This window comes from Labeo rohita, chromosome 10 (genome assembly GCF_022985175.1).
Source record: "Labeo rohita strain BAU-BD-2019 chromosome 10, IGBB_LRoh.1.0, whole genome shotgun sequence".
NCBI lineage: Eukaryota > Metazoa > Chordata > Actinopteri > Cypriniformes > Cyprinidae > Labeo > Labeo rohita.
The window spans coordinates 15,781,736-15,800,629 of NC_066878.1; positions in this window are offsets into that span (position 1 = coordinate 15,781,736).

Consider the following 18,894-nt stretch of genomic DNA (forward strand, 5'->3'; position numbering starts at 1 on the left):
TCTGAACACATGTAGCAGTCCCTTACTCACAGTATAGATAATGGGGAGAAAGGTGGGAATATTTCTAGGGACTCTAGAGTATCTTGAAGAGAACATTGCGATGGAAATGCAATACGTAATGAAATCCCTTCACAAAGGGCTCGTCTTCAAGCCTGTTAGCACAGCGCACAGACAGAGTCGCTCTCAGGGGTCTTGTGATGAGGAGGGCAACTCAATTTCTCTGTAGTACAGCCTACTTATTGGGCCTGCAGGAGTTAGGGCCCACCCATATCAGTTATATCAGAAATATAAAAATGCCCTGTGAATGGATAAAATTCACTATAAAAAAGCTCCCTGTATATGACTTTCTTCTTTCAGACGATTACAGTCGGTGTTATATTAAGGGGGATCTATTATGCTCTTTTTCAAAGTCTTGATTTGTTTTGGGGGTGTACTAGAACATGCTCTCATGCTTGGTGGTTTGAAAAACATTTTTTCACATAATTTACATTATTACAATACCTTTCCCAGCCTGGCACAAATAGCTTGATTAGTTCCGAGTTTAATGAAGGCCAGCCTTCCGAAAAAAGGAAATGTGTTATGATTGGTTAACTTGTCAAACCTTGTCAAAGCAGTTAGCGCAAGCTAGATTAATAGCGAATCTTACATTTTAAATATGGATATTTTTCTTACAAAAACACATCAGTTCGTTAAAGGAGACCCCGGGAGCCATGTGAGGCACTTTTTATTATGGATGGATGCACTTTATTAGACTTCATTAGACTCTGATTGTATTCGTCTGAAAGAAGGAAGTCATATACACCTAGGATGCATGGAAGGTGAGTAAATAATAAGCTGCTGTAGTTTTGAGTCCTATCCTCTGCCTCCGAGATTGCGATACATGATATTATCGTGCTAATTAATTTAATTATTTTACATACTTAGTTTCATTGCCAGAAACCAGCTCCAGCATAAGGCTAAAAGCAACCTAACATTATTAAAGAACATCATCACTGATTAGCCTAGCCTATTCTAGTGCAAGTTTAGGCATTTTAAAAAACACTCACGTTATGGCTCCGACACGGCAACCGGAGTAGATCGCGGCTTTGTTTCGACCACCTGTACTGCACACGGCTGCGGTGCATTACTGCTCTGACACAGTCACTCTAGTCAATGCTTGTGTTTATACTCGCCGCGCTGCGGCTCGTTGAAGTGGCTCTCCACGCTGCATCGCTAAAGTTAGGCTAATCCCCCACCTCATCCCTAGCCACCCCCCAACAATTTGAATTTTACGTAGGTGGGATTTAATTGAATGATATTCTAATGGACCGCATTGTGACATCATTGCATGCGGAAAACAAACGTAACTTGTAGTCCAAAGGAGCTGTTCGTTGTAGTTCTTGGAAAGACATTTTTTAAAAACTCCCTTTGGAGTGGACTTTGAGATTTGTAACTTTGTAGTTCCTTTTTATGCCCAAAGATACACACCACACACTGACTAAAGTTCAAAAAGTGAAAAAGCATAATAGCACCCCTTTAAAAAGTGTCCTGGCTCTTCCTAACTTTATAACTGGCAGTGAATGGGTGTTGGGATTTTGAAGTCCAATGAAGTGCATCTATCCATCATAAAAAAAAGTACTCCACATGGCTCTGGGGGTTAATAAAGGTTTCTGAAGGCCTTCCACTAAATAAGTTAGTGGAAATTATGGTTTAAAATTTGTAAATATGGATATTTTTATTCCACAAACACATCGATTCACTTCCGAAGGCCGTGTGGAGCACTTTTTTATGATGGATGGATGCACTTTATTGGACTTTAAAATATCAACAGCCATTCACTGCCATTATAAAGCTTGAAAGAGCCAGGACATTTTTTTTTTAAATACTTCTAATTGCATTCATCTGAAAGAAGAAAGTCATAAACACCTAGGATGGCTTGAGGGTGAGTAAATCATAGGGTAATTTTCATTTTTGGGTGAACTATCCCTTTAATAAGTACTACAGTGCATATTATTCTCATGGACTAAACCAGATTTGCCAGTTCTTTCTGCTAGATTTTGCTCCAGTCTTCCGCTAAGACACTTGCAAGTTCTTGGTGTTTTACAGAATCAGTAGAAAGATCTTTTTAATGTCATAAGTTATTGTAACTCAGAGCTTAATTTTCTGCTGTCTGCTATAAGTCTTAAGGACTGCTCCACAAGTGCATGTGTAATAATTGTTTATGATTCATTAAACATGTATGTAAAATACTGTTAAATCCCTTTCTAATTGTTTTTTTTTTTTTTTTTTTTTTTTTTGGTTATAAAATAAGAAAAATAAAAAACAGAAGCATTTGTAATTAAATGAATATGCAAAATGTTAATTATTTTACCAAAATAAGAGGGATCATACAAAATGCATGCTGTTTTTTTATTTAGTACTGACCTGAATACAATATTTCACATAAAAGATGTTTACACATAGTCCACAAGAGAAAATAATAGTTGATTTTGTAAAAATGACCCTGTTCAAAAGTTTACATATACTTGATTCTTAATACTGTGTTGTTACCTGAATGATCCACAGCTGTGTGTGTTGTTGTTTTTTTTTTATTAGTGATAGTTGTTTATGAGTCATGAGTGCTCTGAACTGTTAAACTGCCCACTGTTCTTCAGAAAAATCTTTCTTGTCCCACAAATTCTTGGGTTTTTCAGCATTTTTGTGTAGTTAAAACCTTTTTCAACAATGACTGTATGATTCTGAGATCCATCTTTTCACACTGAGAACAACTGAGGCACTTACATGCAACTATTACAGAAGGTTCAAACGCTCACTGATGCTCCAGAAGAACACCTGAGTCGGACGCTTTATCGCAGTGAGAACTTGAACCTTCTGTAATAGTTGCATATGAGTCCCTTATTTGTCCTCAGTGTGAAAAGATGGATCTTACAGTCATACAATCATTGTTGGAAAGGGTTCAAATACACTAAAAATGCTGAAAGACCAAAGAATTTGTGGGACCTGAAGGATTTTCTGAAGAACAGTGGGCAGTTTAACTGTCCAGGACAAACAAGGGACTCATGAACAACTATCACTAAACAAAAAAAAAAAAAACAGCTGTGGATCATTCAGGTGACAACATAATATTAAGAATCAAGTGTATGTAAACTTTTGAACAAGGTCATTTTTATAAATTCAACTATTATTTTCTCTTGTGGACTATATGTAAACATCTTTTATGTGAAATATCTTATTCAGGTCAGTACTAAATAAAAAATAACATGCATTTTGGATGATCCTTCTTATTTTGGTAAAATAACATTTTCAGATTCTGCAAGGTGTATGTAAACTTATGACGTCAACTGTATATTTCATAAAATTTAATGTAAACAACAAATAAATACATCTAATCTGATTCCAAAACTAATTTAAAAATGAACAAATGAATGAATGAATAGTCAAAGTAACACTGTGAATCCGAAAAAAGGGGCAATTATGTATTTCACAATATATGATACAAAAGTATTGTGCACTATTCTAACTGAGTAGCACATAGTAATCTCACTTGAAAATGGAATTCATAATATGATATGACTCATTCTTAAAATATTATAGGTTTTGCTCAACTCTCTGACTGGTGGCACAGGTAGTCACCTCTCATTGTATGTATGGCCACACCTCATTTACTCATCAAATGCTGGTCACCATAGCTACCCATTTAATTTAATGGAGAAACTGAAGATAAATATCCAGTAGATTTGGATATTTAATTAAGTAAATCCAGAACTGCCTTTTTTATGACTTGCAAACATGCACGTGATCTGAGATTCCACATGCTTCATATCGTGTCGCAAATTGATGCAAATGAAGGGGGAAAAAAACACCCTTTGAAGTTTCACATAATATACAAAGCTACTTGATAGTTCCCATTTTGGCCATAGAAAAGAATGGGCATCTACGGTAACCATATAGACCACCTACGTAAGTAGAATCCGAGAAGTTGAAAATGGCTTTCACACGAGTCTTCCCTCATTCCTGTTATGCACGCTTGAAAACAGGGACAGGGAAATCATTGTAAGAATGAACCCACCCAGACCGAAGCTGTATTGCGTAAATAGATACCCCGGGTATCAGCGTAAAAGGAATCGTGCTTGGATGGTGTGAATCAAGTTCCAGCGAGTATGAGGCAGGAAAAGCCACTATCTTCTCCACCTCCCACAACTCTAGCTGTGAATTCGTAACGAGTTAGTGTGATTGGTTCAGCCCCGTGCAGTGAGGCGAACACACTGGAATGTCCTTATACCCAAGATCGTTTGTTATTCATACCTCTCCCTTGTCATCTGATTTGACTGATGTGTTTCTGAGGTGTTTCCCCCTCCAGCAGTTTATGTTCGTAATGATGTCAGAAACAAACTTGTTCTGTACCCAAACCACAGGCATCAACAACCTCCTCATTTTGCTCCCACACTCACGTGCAACACTGTATATGGATGTCTTCGGTTATGGGCACATACACAAATAATGTTTCCTAAAGCAATGCTATAGAACAGGGGTGGCGAACGTCAGTCCTGGAGAGCCACAGCCCTGCATAGTTTTGCTTCAACCCTAATCAAACGCACCTGAACAAGCTAATCAAGGTCTGAAGGGTTACTAGAAAGCAACAGGCAGGTGAGTTTTAATTAGGGTTGGAGCTGAACTCTGCAGGGCTGCGGCTCTCCAGGACCGGAGTTCGCCACCCCTGCTATAGAAGAACCATTTTTAGTTCCTCAAGTAACCTTTCAATGAACAGTTCCAAAAGAACCATTTTTTGTTAGTGTGAAGAATATTTTGATAATCTAAAGAACTTTTTTCTACTACAAAAACATTTTTGTGCAATGGAAAGGATGTTGACCAGTTGCCAATAAAGAAACTTTTTTGAAAATTTATAGACACTATAACACTGTAAAAAAAAAAAAAAAAAAAAAAAAAAAAAAAATGTGTTGGTCAACTTAAAATAATTTGTTACCCGGCTGCCTTAAAATTTTAAGTGCAGTCAACTCAAAAAAGTTTAGTCAACATGAAATGTTAAGTTGTACTAAGTGACAACTTAGATATTTGGGTTGATTCAACTCAAGATTTTAGGGCAGCTGGGTAACAAGCCCAGGTTTTAAGTTTACCAAACCAATTTTTTTTTTTTTGTTTAGTCAACTCAAATATCTTAAGTTGTCACTTAGTACAACTTAACATCTCAAGTTGACTTCAACTTAAAATTTTAAGGCAGCAAGGTAACAAATTATTTTAAGTTGACTCAGGTTGTTACAGTGTACAGTGTCATTAATTTCATTGGTCAGAAGAATTCTGTAATGTTCAGTCAAACATCATTAGAATTTCCACCACTTTCCATCACAACTGCATATTTGGTTTATATTTTGTTAACATATTGGGTTTGATGTATACATGATGTAATGTATTAATGTCATTTTTAACATTTTTGGCCTCCTTTGTCATAACATTACCTACATCCTAAATACACACAACTGAATAATATTTTCACAATAATTAGTGTAAATACTGTGCAGCTTGAATGGAAATAGCTCTCAATTAAAGATAAGATTTCTTATGAATGTTTCAAGCTCTTCGCTGACAATCTTGTCTCTTTGGTAAACAAGTACACAAGTTTTGACAAAAAATGTTTGATTGTGTTGGAAAAAAATTTATATTAGGTGGCCTTAAAAACTATATATTTAAATTGATCATTTGATACAATGCATATTGCGTACATACTTGTTTTTCATTGTGCTTATTTTAGAAAATGCCTGTATGTAATTATATCTGTAATTAATTTCTGTAATTACATTTATAATTAAACTGTTGAGCCATCCCTTACACCTTAACCCACCCTTAATCCTACCCATACCATTAAACCTGTCACTAACCTTACCTGTATCCCACCCCAATAGCAGCAAATGTGTTTTCCAATACAGTATGAACACAGTAAGTACACTGTACATTTTTTTTAGGTACATAGTAAAGGCCATCTAATATGAAATGGGACCAAAATCTGTGTAAACGATAATATAAATAATTTTCAGACAATATAGATCATGCTTAATTTATGGCTTGTTTATGAAAGCGTGTTTTATGCCACTAAATAAAAAAATAAAAGTTTATTGCAACTTTTTATCTCACAAATGACCGTTCGCAAACAGCTTGATTGACAGGCGATCTGACCAATCGTAACACTGAATCCACCATTCTGTCCGACAAACAAATCAGACAGGGAGATTAACTTTGGTGGACTTAAACTTGAAAAATGTTGTGTATTGATGTCTTTCCATGGCTGAAATAAGATACGTTCTGATGTTCATTCATGTTTTTTTTTTTTTTTTGTGGTACTTATTGTTTGAATTTCTTAAAAAATTACAACATTTTAAAGCTGAGGCCAAAGCTCATACCAGAAGTAACCTGCTCTGTCTTGTCTGTCAGTGTGTTGTCAGTTTCCTCTTTGCTCGGCAATGTGTTTTTCACTGCATGAGAACATGATGTGTAGTGTAAGAGCAGCATTTTTTGTCAGACATAGCAACAATAAGGAGGGGTGTGTGTGCGAAGGATCAGTTCTGATTGTTTTCATCAGAATTATGAGACATAAACTTGCAGTTGCAAGTTATAAAGTCAGAATTGCATGATATGAACTCACAACTTTGACTTTTTTCAAAGAATTGTAAATAAATTCGCAATTGCTTTTTAAATTTTTTTACTCAGTGGCAAAAACAGGCTTCCATATTGTTTAGATTATCATAGTTTAAAAAGAATAATAAATATTTTATAATAGATTTTGGTACTTTAAGATTGAGAAGACTGGAACTATAAATATAATAAAATATTCAAAAGAGTTCCTAAATAAATGATAAAGGGGTAGTAAGCTTCAATTCTGAATGGTTGTTAAAAAAAAAAAAAAAAAAAAAAAAAGAAGAAGAAGAAGAAGAAGAAGAAAATTATAATTTAAAAAATCCCTCTGGACACACAATACCATTTTATTTATTTATTTATTTATACTTTAATTTTTTAAATATTTTTATCCAGCAATTTTTAATAAATGCTGTTCTATTCATCAAAGAATCCTCTGGAAAAAAATCAAGATCATTCAACATGAATAATAATCAGAAATGTTTCTTGAGCGTCAAATCAGCATATTAGAATGATTTCTGAAGGATCATGTGACAGGATCCTCTAGTCTACTTTTATGCTGTGTAACTGAGATCTTCAGTGGGCATCAGCCATCATCAGGGCTCATGATGAAATATGAAGTACATCATATCTTCCCACAGCAGGAACTACAGTATAGTGAAATGAAGCAATAAGAATGGGAAATATGTGTATACTCTATGTAGGACACATAATTACATACAAAATCTATTTTTCAATGCACTGTATGTGTGTGTGTGTGTGTGTATGCATGCATACAATAACTTTTTATTTTATAAAATATTTTATATTTGAAAATTAATCTTTATGTTTAAAGTTAATCAAATTATAAATTATGAAATTAATTTAAATGACTAAAATCTACATTATAGACACACACACACACACACACACACACACACACACACACATATATATATATATATATATATATAACTTCTAATAATACAGTTAAGTCATTTTTAAATTATTAACTCAAAATGACAAAAATATAAAAGTGTTATATAATTTCTATAACTTTTTTTCATTCTAGTTTTTTATCATTTTGTTTGTATTTGTGGAAATCAGCATATTAGAATGATTTCTGTATGATCATGTGACACTGAAGACTGATGATGCTGAAAATTCAGTTTTGATCACAGGAATAAATTACATTTTAAAACATATTAAAGTAGAAAACAGTTGTTTGAAATAGTAATAATATTTCACAATATTACTGTTTTTACTGTTTTTTTTTGTTTGTTTGTTTGTTTGTTTGTTTTTTGATCAAATAAATCCAGCCATGGCAAGCATAGAGGTAGAGGTAGAGACAACTTTACAGACTCCAAACTTTTAAATAATAGTAAGACTGCTCATCACTGAACAGCGAAATTGGTGGGAAGATCAAACACTATCTGTTATCGCTCTGTGTAACCTCATCCTCTCATACTATGTCTACGAGTATATGGTATGATTCATATGATGATATGTGAGCAGCAGCTGGCCGCATGACTGGGAACGGAGCACATTCATACCTACAAACATCTCACCTACTTTTATGGTGTGTAACTGAGATTTTCACTGGGCATCAGCCATCATCAGGGTTCATGATGAAATATGAAGTACGTCATATCTTCCCACAGCAGGGACTACTGTATAGTGAAATGAAGCAATCGGATTAATATAAGAATGGGAAATATGTGTATACTCTATGTAGGACACATAATTACATACAAAATCTATTGTTCAGTGCTCCATTTCTCATTCAACCTTTACACTCATTGTCCTTTTCATAATTGCTGATTTCACCTGGAAATAATCAATTAAATATTAAAATATATACAGTATATACACTGTGTGTGTGTGTGTGTGTGTGTGTGTGCATGCATACAATAACGTTTTATTTTATAAAATATTTTATATTTGAAAATGAATCTATGTTTAAAGTTAATAAAATGATAAATTATGAAATTAATTTAAACGGATAAGAATGGGAAATATGTGTGTACTCTAAATTGCTTAATGCTTCGTTTCTCATTTAACCTTTACGCTTGTTGTCTTTTCAGTTCCAAGATACAACAGGCATGTTGTATCATTCCTTTGCCTCCCTGAACTCTGATTTCACCAAGATTTGGTCATTTATTCAGTTTAGTGAATGAAGCAAGCAGACTGGAATGTCCTTGTGTGAGAGTTTGTCATACTGTTCCTCTCCCTTGTCACACAAAGTAATTTATGCAATTTAAAGGTGTCTCCCCTCCAAACCAGCTGGCATTTTTAATGTTCAGTCTCTGAGTGGACCGAATTAACAGCCTTTTTAAATATTATATGACTCATAATCATATGACGTTGTCTTTTAGCACCAGCTGGTGCGGATTCTTACAAACATCTTGTCTCCTGTCTTTATGTGTAATGCTCTTCTTAGACAGCACTTCATTCTGACAGCATGATATATTACGTTATGTCTTCTAGTCCTCAGGTGAATTCAGAAGATCAGTGGGTACTTGCGATGTTGATGTTTCCTAGGGTTAGTTGAATTCCCTAAAGGCTTCTGGCCTAGCGCCAGATCTTTCTGTTCTTGGCATATGTGATTCCCTGAATGAGGTTTCTCTGTGCTTTAGGAATTTCTACGAAAAGAAGAGACACTCTCACGTTTTTGGTGCAGAAACTTGATCGCACAAGGGAATTGGGGGCTTTGTTGTCATGGGCACAAACAGGAAAGGAGAGGGGCAGGGGAAAGGAACAGTGAAAGCAAGCTGTTTTTGTTCGTTTGTCCTGTAGGCTACACATGTTCTTTAACGCAGGAGGTATTATATGACCCTGTGACATAAAATGCGTCACGCTGTAAGACCTAGAAGTCGGAGAATTATTGAAACGCCAATGACTGAACCAAGAAGTCATGCAGTTGTCAATGCATGCCATGCATTACTTCAACACACCCTGTAATCTTACACAAATTAACCAAAATATAATTGATTTAAATTTTTGTATACATTTTTTAGTCTCCAAATGAATAGCAATTTATTCAAGACTTTTCCGTGTTATTAATTTATAGATTAAAATGATTATAAAAGAGTTTTAAAATAAAAATCACAAAAACTTTGTATACTTTTTTATATATTTCATAATAAAAATGTAACATTTAAAATTAATGTTTAAATTATTAAATAAAAATACAAAAACATAAGTGTTATAAAATACAATTATGATAACTTTTTATGATTTTTGTTATAGAAAGAGTGAAGCAGAAAGATGAACAAATTAGCAATATAATTACTATATATTGTAGCAATCATAATTTTTAAGTATTAAAATATATACAGTATATACACAGTGTGTGTATGCATACATACAATTACTTTTTATTTTATAAATTATTTTATATTAAAAAATTAATCTTTATATTTAAAATGAATAAAATTATAGATGAAAGCATAATTACTAAAATATAAAGTTACTATGTATGTGTGTGTGTGTGTGTGTAACTTACTTAACTTACAGTTATTAATTTTTTTATTACAATGACCAAAATATAAGTTTTATAAAATATTATTATAATATATATGAAAAAAAACGTTTTTAGCATTTTTTTTAATCATTTTGTTTGTAATTGCAATTTAAAATAGCAATATATTTACTATATTTTGTAGTAATTATAATTTTCAACATATTTAGTGTATACAGTATATATACAGTGTGTATGCATGCATACATACAATCATTTTTATTTTATAAAATATTAGAGATTTTAAAATGACTCTTTATGTTCACAATTATAAAAATGCTAAATGCTGACTATTTTTTTTTAATAATAAAAATGTAACTTACTTTAAATGAATACAGTTAATACATTTTTAAAAATACTTACTCAACATGAAAAATATATATATATGTGTTATAAAATACAATTACTACAATTTTTTATAAATTTTGGTGTAAGAGAGAGGCGAATTAAAAAAGCAATATATTTACTATATATTGTAGTAATTATAATTTTGTAATTATATATATGTATGTGTGTGTGTGTGTGTGTGTGTGTGTATGTATAAAATATTTTACTTTATTTTATTTATTATAATATTTTAGATATATATAAAATGCATTTTTGATTTTTGAATAAATTAATACATTTATTCTGCAACGATCCATTAATGCATAATTATATGTACAAAGCAATGACTTCGTCATATTGCCCATGGCCTAACTGAAGGAGAGTCACATGAGTCAGACACTGTTGCTAGGGAACGCATTTTTCCTCTCTGATATATTTGCCTCACCTTCTCCTTTTGTTATGGGATGGTATCAATTTTATTTTCTGTCTGTTCTCAGACAACGGCCTCTTCTCCACCTTTAATATTACAAACTCATACATTCACCCTGCTTTGGAATGCCACTGACGCAGTTTGAAAGGTTAATCATAAAGTCAAATTCCTCTTAAGGTCAGGACATTTACTTCTGGACAGTATGCTAATGTATGCTAAATGGCATAAAATCTGCGTGACACTAGTATGCGAGCTTGCATATAATCAAACCAAGTTAATAATGTCAATAAAGCAGAACATACCAACCCAATGACTTATTTCCAAAACTGCTTTTGAGGTTAAAGTACAAATATTTGATTTCTAAAGTAATCCTAGTAACCAAATATCTATGTTTTGCCAACATTGTGCAATAATTTTGATTTTTTTTTTTTCAAGCTGTTCTGTCAAAATATATTTTAGTATCATATAATCAACATATTTAAATAAATTACTGATTATAACTAGCACACATAACTCTTTAAAGAAAAGAAAACAATACAACAGTCTGTCATCTCATTTAGATATCTGTGATTTTCACCCTGCAGACAGAAGAATTCCTGTCGCTTTTCTAAGCGGATGTCTTATGGGAGAATAACTCTGAACAAAGGTTAAATGAATTCATGACATATTATTGTCAACATGATATATGAACTCAAGAATACTTCCCTCCAAAACCCTTAAGAATCTTCACTCAAATACAAAAACAGCCTTGGGTCTATTTTCAACAATTAGACAATTAGAATTCACACTGGTTAACTGCTGCTTTTCTCCTCACAATTTAATAGAATTTAGTTTAGAATAGTTTAGTTTAAAGTATTTATTTTTGTCATTTTTGTTTTTGCAAGTATAAACAATGATATCAGACCTTTAACAGAATCTTTGTTTACATCAATCATTACTTGGATTAAATGAAATGACTGCATACATTATGTTATCAGTATAGGCCTAAATATTGCATCAGATTGTAAACCTTCCTGAAAACATAGGATAAAGTTGATTATAGCGTCTCCTAGTGGTGAACTTTTAATTTTTTTTTCTGTGAACTTGTTAACCATGTTCACAAAAGAACTCAAAGTACACTATGTCTGAGGAAATTTCTTTAAAGCGCAGCAGGAAAAATCTAAACACCAATTATCCAGAGACTTACCAACATACAGTTCATCCACTGACCCACTAAACTGATTTTAACTCTTGAAAATAGAAAAACTCTATAAGTGGGACCTCAAACTATAGCAATTTTAAATGACTCACAAATTGCTACAAGTACAAAATGTTCTTGGCAAACACTTTCACTTCTACCAAACTGACCTGCAATACAGCTTTGCAAGAAGCCTCATTTAAATTGTCAGAAACAAAAAGGTTTGAATGTTCAGGAATCCAAACATTCCTGCTGATCTTTGACGTCTGCAGTTGCTTCTTTTCTAGAGCCTTTCAACAATTGTATGTCTTTGTGGCCTCATTATTCTATTAATGAGGAAATGGCTTAAAATGTGTTACAATGTGTCTAGATTAGCCATTAAACCTCAGAACAGTCGTTTTTATTGAATAATTAGGGCTACAGTTTGTCCTTTGTCTTTGGTTCTCAGAAAATAAGAGGACAAGGACATCTATAATCAGGTCATTCTCTGCTGTTCAAGCAGGTGATGGGAGGACGTCTGATACACTGTGTCTAAAAATATATTTTTTGAACAATATTTGAAATATTTTGGGGGGGGAAAAGGTTTCGTCAGACAATAAAAGTGAAAGCATTCAACCAACAGTTCCAGTGTGATTTTTTTTGTTGTTGTTGTTGAGCACAAAGTGAAAATAAAATGTAAAAAAATATTTAATGACACACTTCCAATCAAGTTTAGAGGTACCTGACTAAATTTAGTATTTCTCATTATTTTACAAAATATATGCTTATATGCTTGAAGCTAAATATATATGTTTTTGAGACAAATATTCTGATATATATTTTGCAACATACACAAATGCTTATTTAATTAATGCATTATCTATAGCATTAACTATGAGCAATATATTTGTTAAATATTTATTAAAAGTTAATAAAAATACAAATGTTACTCGCTACTTCATGTTAGCTCAGGTCTAGGGCTGTCTTCAATGATTATTTTTGTAATCGAGTAATTGGTCGAGTATTCTGACGATTAATTGAGTAATCGGATAATTATAATACTTTTTTTGAGGTGATAAAAATAAAAACAGCAGTCTTTGAAATTACTTAACATACATATAGCAACGAGGCCATAATAATTGACTCAAATAAAGCATCAAAAGTAAGTAAGTTGGCCATTTCGTTACAACAGAAATGCTACAGCCACTGTAATTTCTTAAATATGTGGATATCAAAACGTGTATGAGTGTATGAAGGCTTGAGGTTTTATTTTGAAGTCCCGGTGAACAACAGAAAGCATACTGAGAAATATATGGATGTATTCTCCTGTTTTGACTAGGTTTATAAACGAGTTACCTTACAAATGTGATGAAATGGCGGACGTTGCGTTCATAGATGAACCTTATAATAAACACAAATTCACAGCAATGTGCAGAGATGGAGTTTGAGACACTCCACACATGTAAATAATAACAGTTCCAATAAAGCTGCATTTAATGCTACACTAGTGACCTACACACGTGTTAGTAATTAAAGCGTATATATTAATTTTTTATAGAGGGTGTGCATGTGACTTCACCGTCAGCTGGAGTGGCTGCGGCTCTGCCCACTGAGTGGCAAATATACAAATAAACAAAACACCTCTAAAACCAGAAGGAGCTTTGCGATTGACTGTACAAAGAGATTTGACAAGAAACCTGAGGTGTACTTTTACAGACTGCTGAAAGCTACTGAAAAGAGAAGCAAATTAATCACTGCAATTCAAAGAAACAAATGAAGAGTTCAGATGCAAAACCAGCAAAACCCATCTGACCTATTTCTTTAAAATGATCATTTCTTTCTGGCTACTTTGTATAGTTTTCTATGTAAGTACTGGCACTTCTGATCGGGCCGAGGCTGGAATTTAGCGAGTTTGAAGTGAAAGTATTTGATGGATGTATACTATGTGTCAGGAGCATTCACTCAGTATCATTATCTTATTTTTGGCCGAGGTGGCTTTTAGCTGGTTTTGCATCTCAACTCTTCAAACGGTCTCCAGGCAGCGAAACACGGATTTACAGTTATCTTTTTATGTTAATATGTTGAATTTTCCAGTAAAATCATATCCTATATATTGTATTGTAGTATATCAGTAGTAAGTCATCAGCTAAATATTTACCATCTTCAATTCTGCATAACTGGATGTTTTTAAATAAAAACTGACAAAAACTATATACATTCTTCAGCTGGACGATATAACGACATATATAACATTGATATAAGTGATCACCGAGGTTTAGACCAACCTATTTTGTATTTACAAAGTGAGTTCCAGGCAAATTTACTTATATGTGTCTGATTTAGTCAAAAATCACCCTGAGGGGGCGTGTCCCGGCGGGAAAGTGACGTCAATGCATACCCTTCAATTTATCCACTCCAATTTAATGCAATCTCACAATGTTCGGTTATAATCAATGACGCTCTCGGAACTACAAATATAATATCTTACATCGTGTCTACGTGTGGCGTTTAGCATTAGGTGAATTCTCACTGTCTCACCCTGTATATATTTATATATTTCTTTATTAATATCTTAACATATTATGTTATCTTTTCTTAACCATTTGCACACACAAGCATTATCCGACTCTCCTCCAGATGGAGATTTACAAGCCACTTTTTCCTGCGCTTTTCAGTCAATTCTTGCCTTTCCGCCCTTATAAACAGCAAATCTTCATACATGATAAAAGATATTTTGTGGTTTCTCGGTTTGACCGATTTGAGCATCCATAAACAACACAAAACATAGGGATTTTTGAGTTTCTGCTAGTGATTCCTATGGAGAAATATCATTTCCTGCGATCCAGCTGCATTTCGCGCCACAGCAATGACGTCATGTGCAAACAACCTATTGACGGTTTTATTTTATTTATTTTATTTATTTATTTTTTAATTGAATTCACAATATCACTGTGCTTTATTATGATTTTTAAACAGGTTTAATATATCATGCAGCCTTAGAAAACGGTCTAATAATGCATTTCATGGATTGTCCGTGGAATGCGCTGTGTCCGGTATTTCCTGCTGTGTTTATCTGTACAAAACAGCTTGTTTTGCTGCCTGATATTGCAAATTGGTGTGTCTTACCATATATTTTAAAGACTTATCTTATGAACACAATGGTTTGTTTTGCAAACAGTTTTACCGTTTACTGCACTTCCTTATTTTTTCTCGTTAATGAACGCAAGTCTTAACATGTTGCCAGAAAACAGCTTACTTCTGTGTTGAAAAATAAACTGCATTCATTGTTAGTTTAACTGATGTTACATTTTAATGCCTTGGATGCAAATGATTCTATTCATTCATTCATTAGTATTATTTATTACAGTTAAGTATTACAGTTAAGACATCAAACACAACTTATAAGGAATAATGCAACATTCACACGGCCTGACTGGATGTTTTGTATTGGCACCATTGATCATAAAACCATTATCGTTTTGAACTGTAATTTTCATTTTTTGAAGTACACGTATATTGTAGACAGACCTGTCCGTACTGCACAATTTGCGTCATTAGTGACCTGAATATGAGTATTTTATATTCATCTCAAGTGCTAATGTTTCAAAACACTTTATGGTTGTCATTTTCTTAAGCCTTACTATGACTGTGCAATTACATGAGTAACTACTGAGTAATAACATAAATTGTTCTCACTTTTCTGTAATCTAACAAAATGATAGTGTAAGTAGGGCAAGACATGTTGTTACCCATTGCACCTTCTGTCCTGGCTTGTGTTGTATGGATTGTCTTGGATGGACTAGCATTTATACATTACAATACATTGATAGGAACTTGACAGCATCTGTGGAGAGACATGATAAATTGTTATCTTACTTATTAGTCAACGGTTTACGCAATTAGAGATTAAGTCTAATCCTTTAAGATACAATGACTATAATCCTCAAAATCATCGTGGACAGAGATTATATACAGCAGCCCTGAGGTATTTCCACCAGTTAAAATGAAATAAAATATCATGACATCCTGAGAACCACTGATGGTTTATCAGAACTACACTTTACTGAGCACAAGGTGATTTTTAGCAGATCCATGAAGTCAGTTTGCCTAGGTGTAGTTCATTTTACACTAACATTTGACAACCGTAAGTGCCCAAATACTTTAATTTTTAGGTTAAATATTTTTCAGACCCTTTCACATATGGTTCAGTTGAAATACATGAACTCAAAAGAAATGCTCTATCAGTTCTTATATGGTTGAAACAATGACAGATCCATTAGAACCATTATGTGTCAATGCAACCATATAAATTATGGGTGCGTCTCAATCAGCTCCCGAGCTCATGAATCAGTATATCATGTACACTAATACGGTCACTGGTACGTACCCTACCTCACTGCACATCGAGACAGTGATTAATTTCCGGGAACATGACTACATACAACGTCAACAGACAAAATTGTAGAACGTTGCCACTGGAATTAGTAAAACAACAGGCAGGACCAATTTCTTTTTGATATTATTTTTATCCTCATTAAACACATTGTTCTGTTACATGTTCTTACAACATTTCAGCTGAATATTAATTAGAATGTTAACTAGAAAGCTTTAAGTTTGAAAGTTTAGATTGATAGATTAGATGTTGATAGCATTATCAGCATGTTTTTAGCATAAGGTGACCAGATTTCTGAAATGAAAACTTCCTACACTGTAAAAAACAATTTGTTAAGTCAACTTAAAATAATTTGTAACCTGGCTGCCTTAAAATTTTAAGTTCAGTCAACTCAAAAAAAGTTTATTCAACTTGAAATGTTAAATTATATTAAATGACAACTTAGATATTTTAAGGGAGCTGGGTTACTTACCCATCTGTTAAGTTTAGCAAACACAAATATGTAAGTTGTTACTTAGTACAACTTAACATTTCAAGTTGACTAAACTTATTTTAGTTGACTGAACTTAAAATTTTAAGGCAGCAGGGTAACAAATTATTTTAAGCAGACTCAACAAATTGTGTTTTTTTATTTTTTACAGTGTAGTTCAGTGGTCAAAATATCTCACTTGTGATTATCTACGAATTAAAAAACGTGGACAAAATGTTTTTTGTTTTTTTAATTGCTGTGGGTTCCATATATTAATATCATAATTGATCATTACAGTGATGTTTGAGGATCAAACTTACCTTGGGTTTTTAATACAATAGTAACTATTGCAAATAGCAAACATTAAATGTAATATAACAAAATTATGGCTTTAGAAAAACACATTAAAAATAAAACAATATATATATAAGAAAATATGATAAATAAAATGTATTTAACAAAATGTTATTTTCAAACTGTATTTATCATTTTCACTAATGTTAAAAAGGTTTAATATTTATGAATTAGATTATAAACTTTTCCATTTGGTTGGCTGAATGGCTGTGATATTTCAGTGATTCTATTACGTCCCGCTATCAATCTTTGTTTTGCAAGTTGTTTTGAACATGCTGTAAAATTTGGACATTTCCGGGGACAGGATACCAAAAACCGGGACTGTCCCCGGAAAACGGGGACGTCTGGTTACCGTATTTTAGCACGATTTTAGCATGATGTCATGATAGTCATTAAGCTTTGCTAGTAATAGACAGCTTAAACACTATTGTACAAAAAGTCTCATTGTACAAAAGTTTCCACGCCCTCAATAAAAGTCTGTGGGACTTTTTGCAGTTTGGATTGTCTGTTTAACGAAAATCAAAGTCCAATCAGTTAGAAAGTTATAGAAACCCAGACTGAAGGTCTGACCCAAGTTTGGTGGTTGTAGCTTGAAAACCCTGGGAGGAGATACAGTACAAATCTCAGTCTCAGAAGAAGAAAAAGAAGCTTAAGTAGCATTTCAGTAAGTTGGCTTTCTCAAGCCAACATATTAATAATCAAGAATGCTATAATGGTCTACCTGCACGCAATATCCTAATGACTTCAAAATATCAAGATGTTTTTCTGATATTTTTTGGATGGTCCTGAGATTTTGAATATGCTACTCAATCAGAATGTCCAAGGAACAGAATTAAATACATAACTAAAATTGGGTGAATCATTTATTCAAAGTAATATTTAATTTCAAAGAACAACAGAGATTAAGAGTTACATCAAGTCAAGACATCTGCAACATTCATTTAGTGCTGTTCTAATAAAAATGCAGAAAATAAAACATTTAAATAATAAAAACAATGGATTTTAACATGTTACGTCCCACTGTCAATCTAACTTTGTTTTGCAAGTTGTTTTGAACATGCTGTAAAATGGGGACATTTCCAGGGACAGGACACCAAAAACCGGGACTGTCCCCGGAAAACAAGGACGTCTGGTTACCCTATTTTAGCACGATTGGCATGTTATTAACACATTGTAAATCTTTCTAACATGATAAGCATGTTGTTAGCATGTTTTTAACATAATTAGCATGTTGCTATCATGTTTCTAGCATGATTGACATGTTGCTCCCTTATGAAAATTAACCATGGTTTTATTATAGTAAAAGTGTAGTAACCATGTTTTTGGCGCATTGACTACCATTTGTATAACCACAGTTTTACTACAAATACCATGTTTAAACTACATTTAGTGTAGCAAGACCGTGGTTAATTTGCAGTTACCATGGTTTAACTATAGTAACCATGGTTTTTCTGGTTTTATTTGTAGTAAAACCATGGTTAATTTCCGTAAGGGTTAACACATTGTTAGCATGTTTCTAACATGATTAACATGTAGCTAACATGTTTCTAACATGAATAACATGTTGCTATCATGTTGTTAGCCTAATTAATGTGTTGGTAACATGTTTTTAGCATGTTGCTATAATGTGGCTAGCATGTTT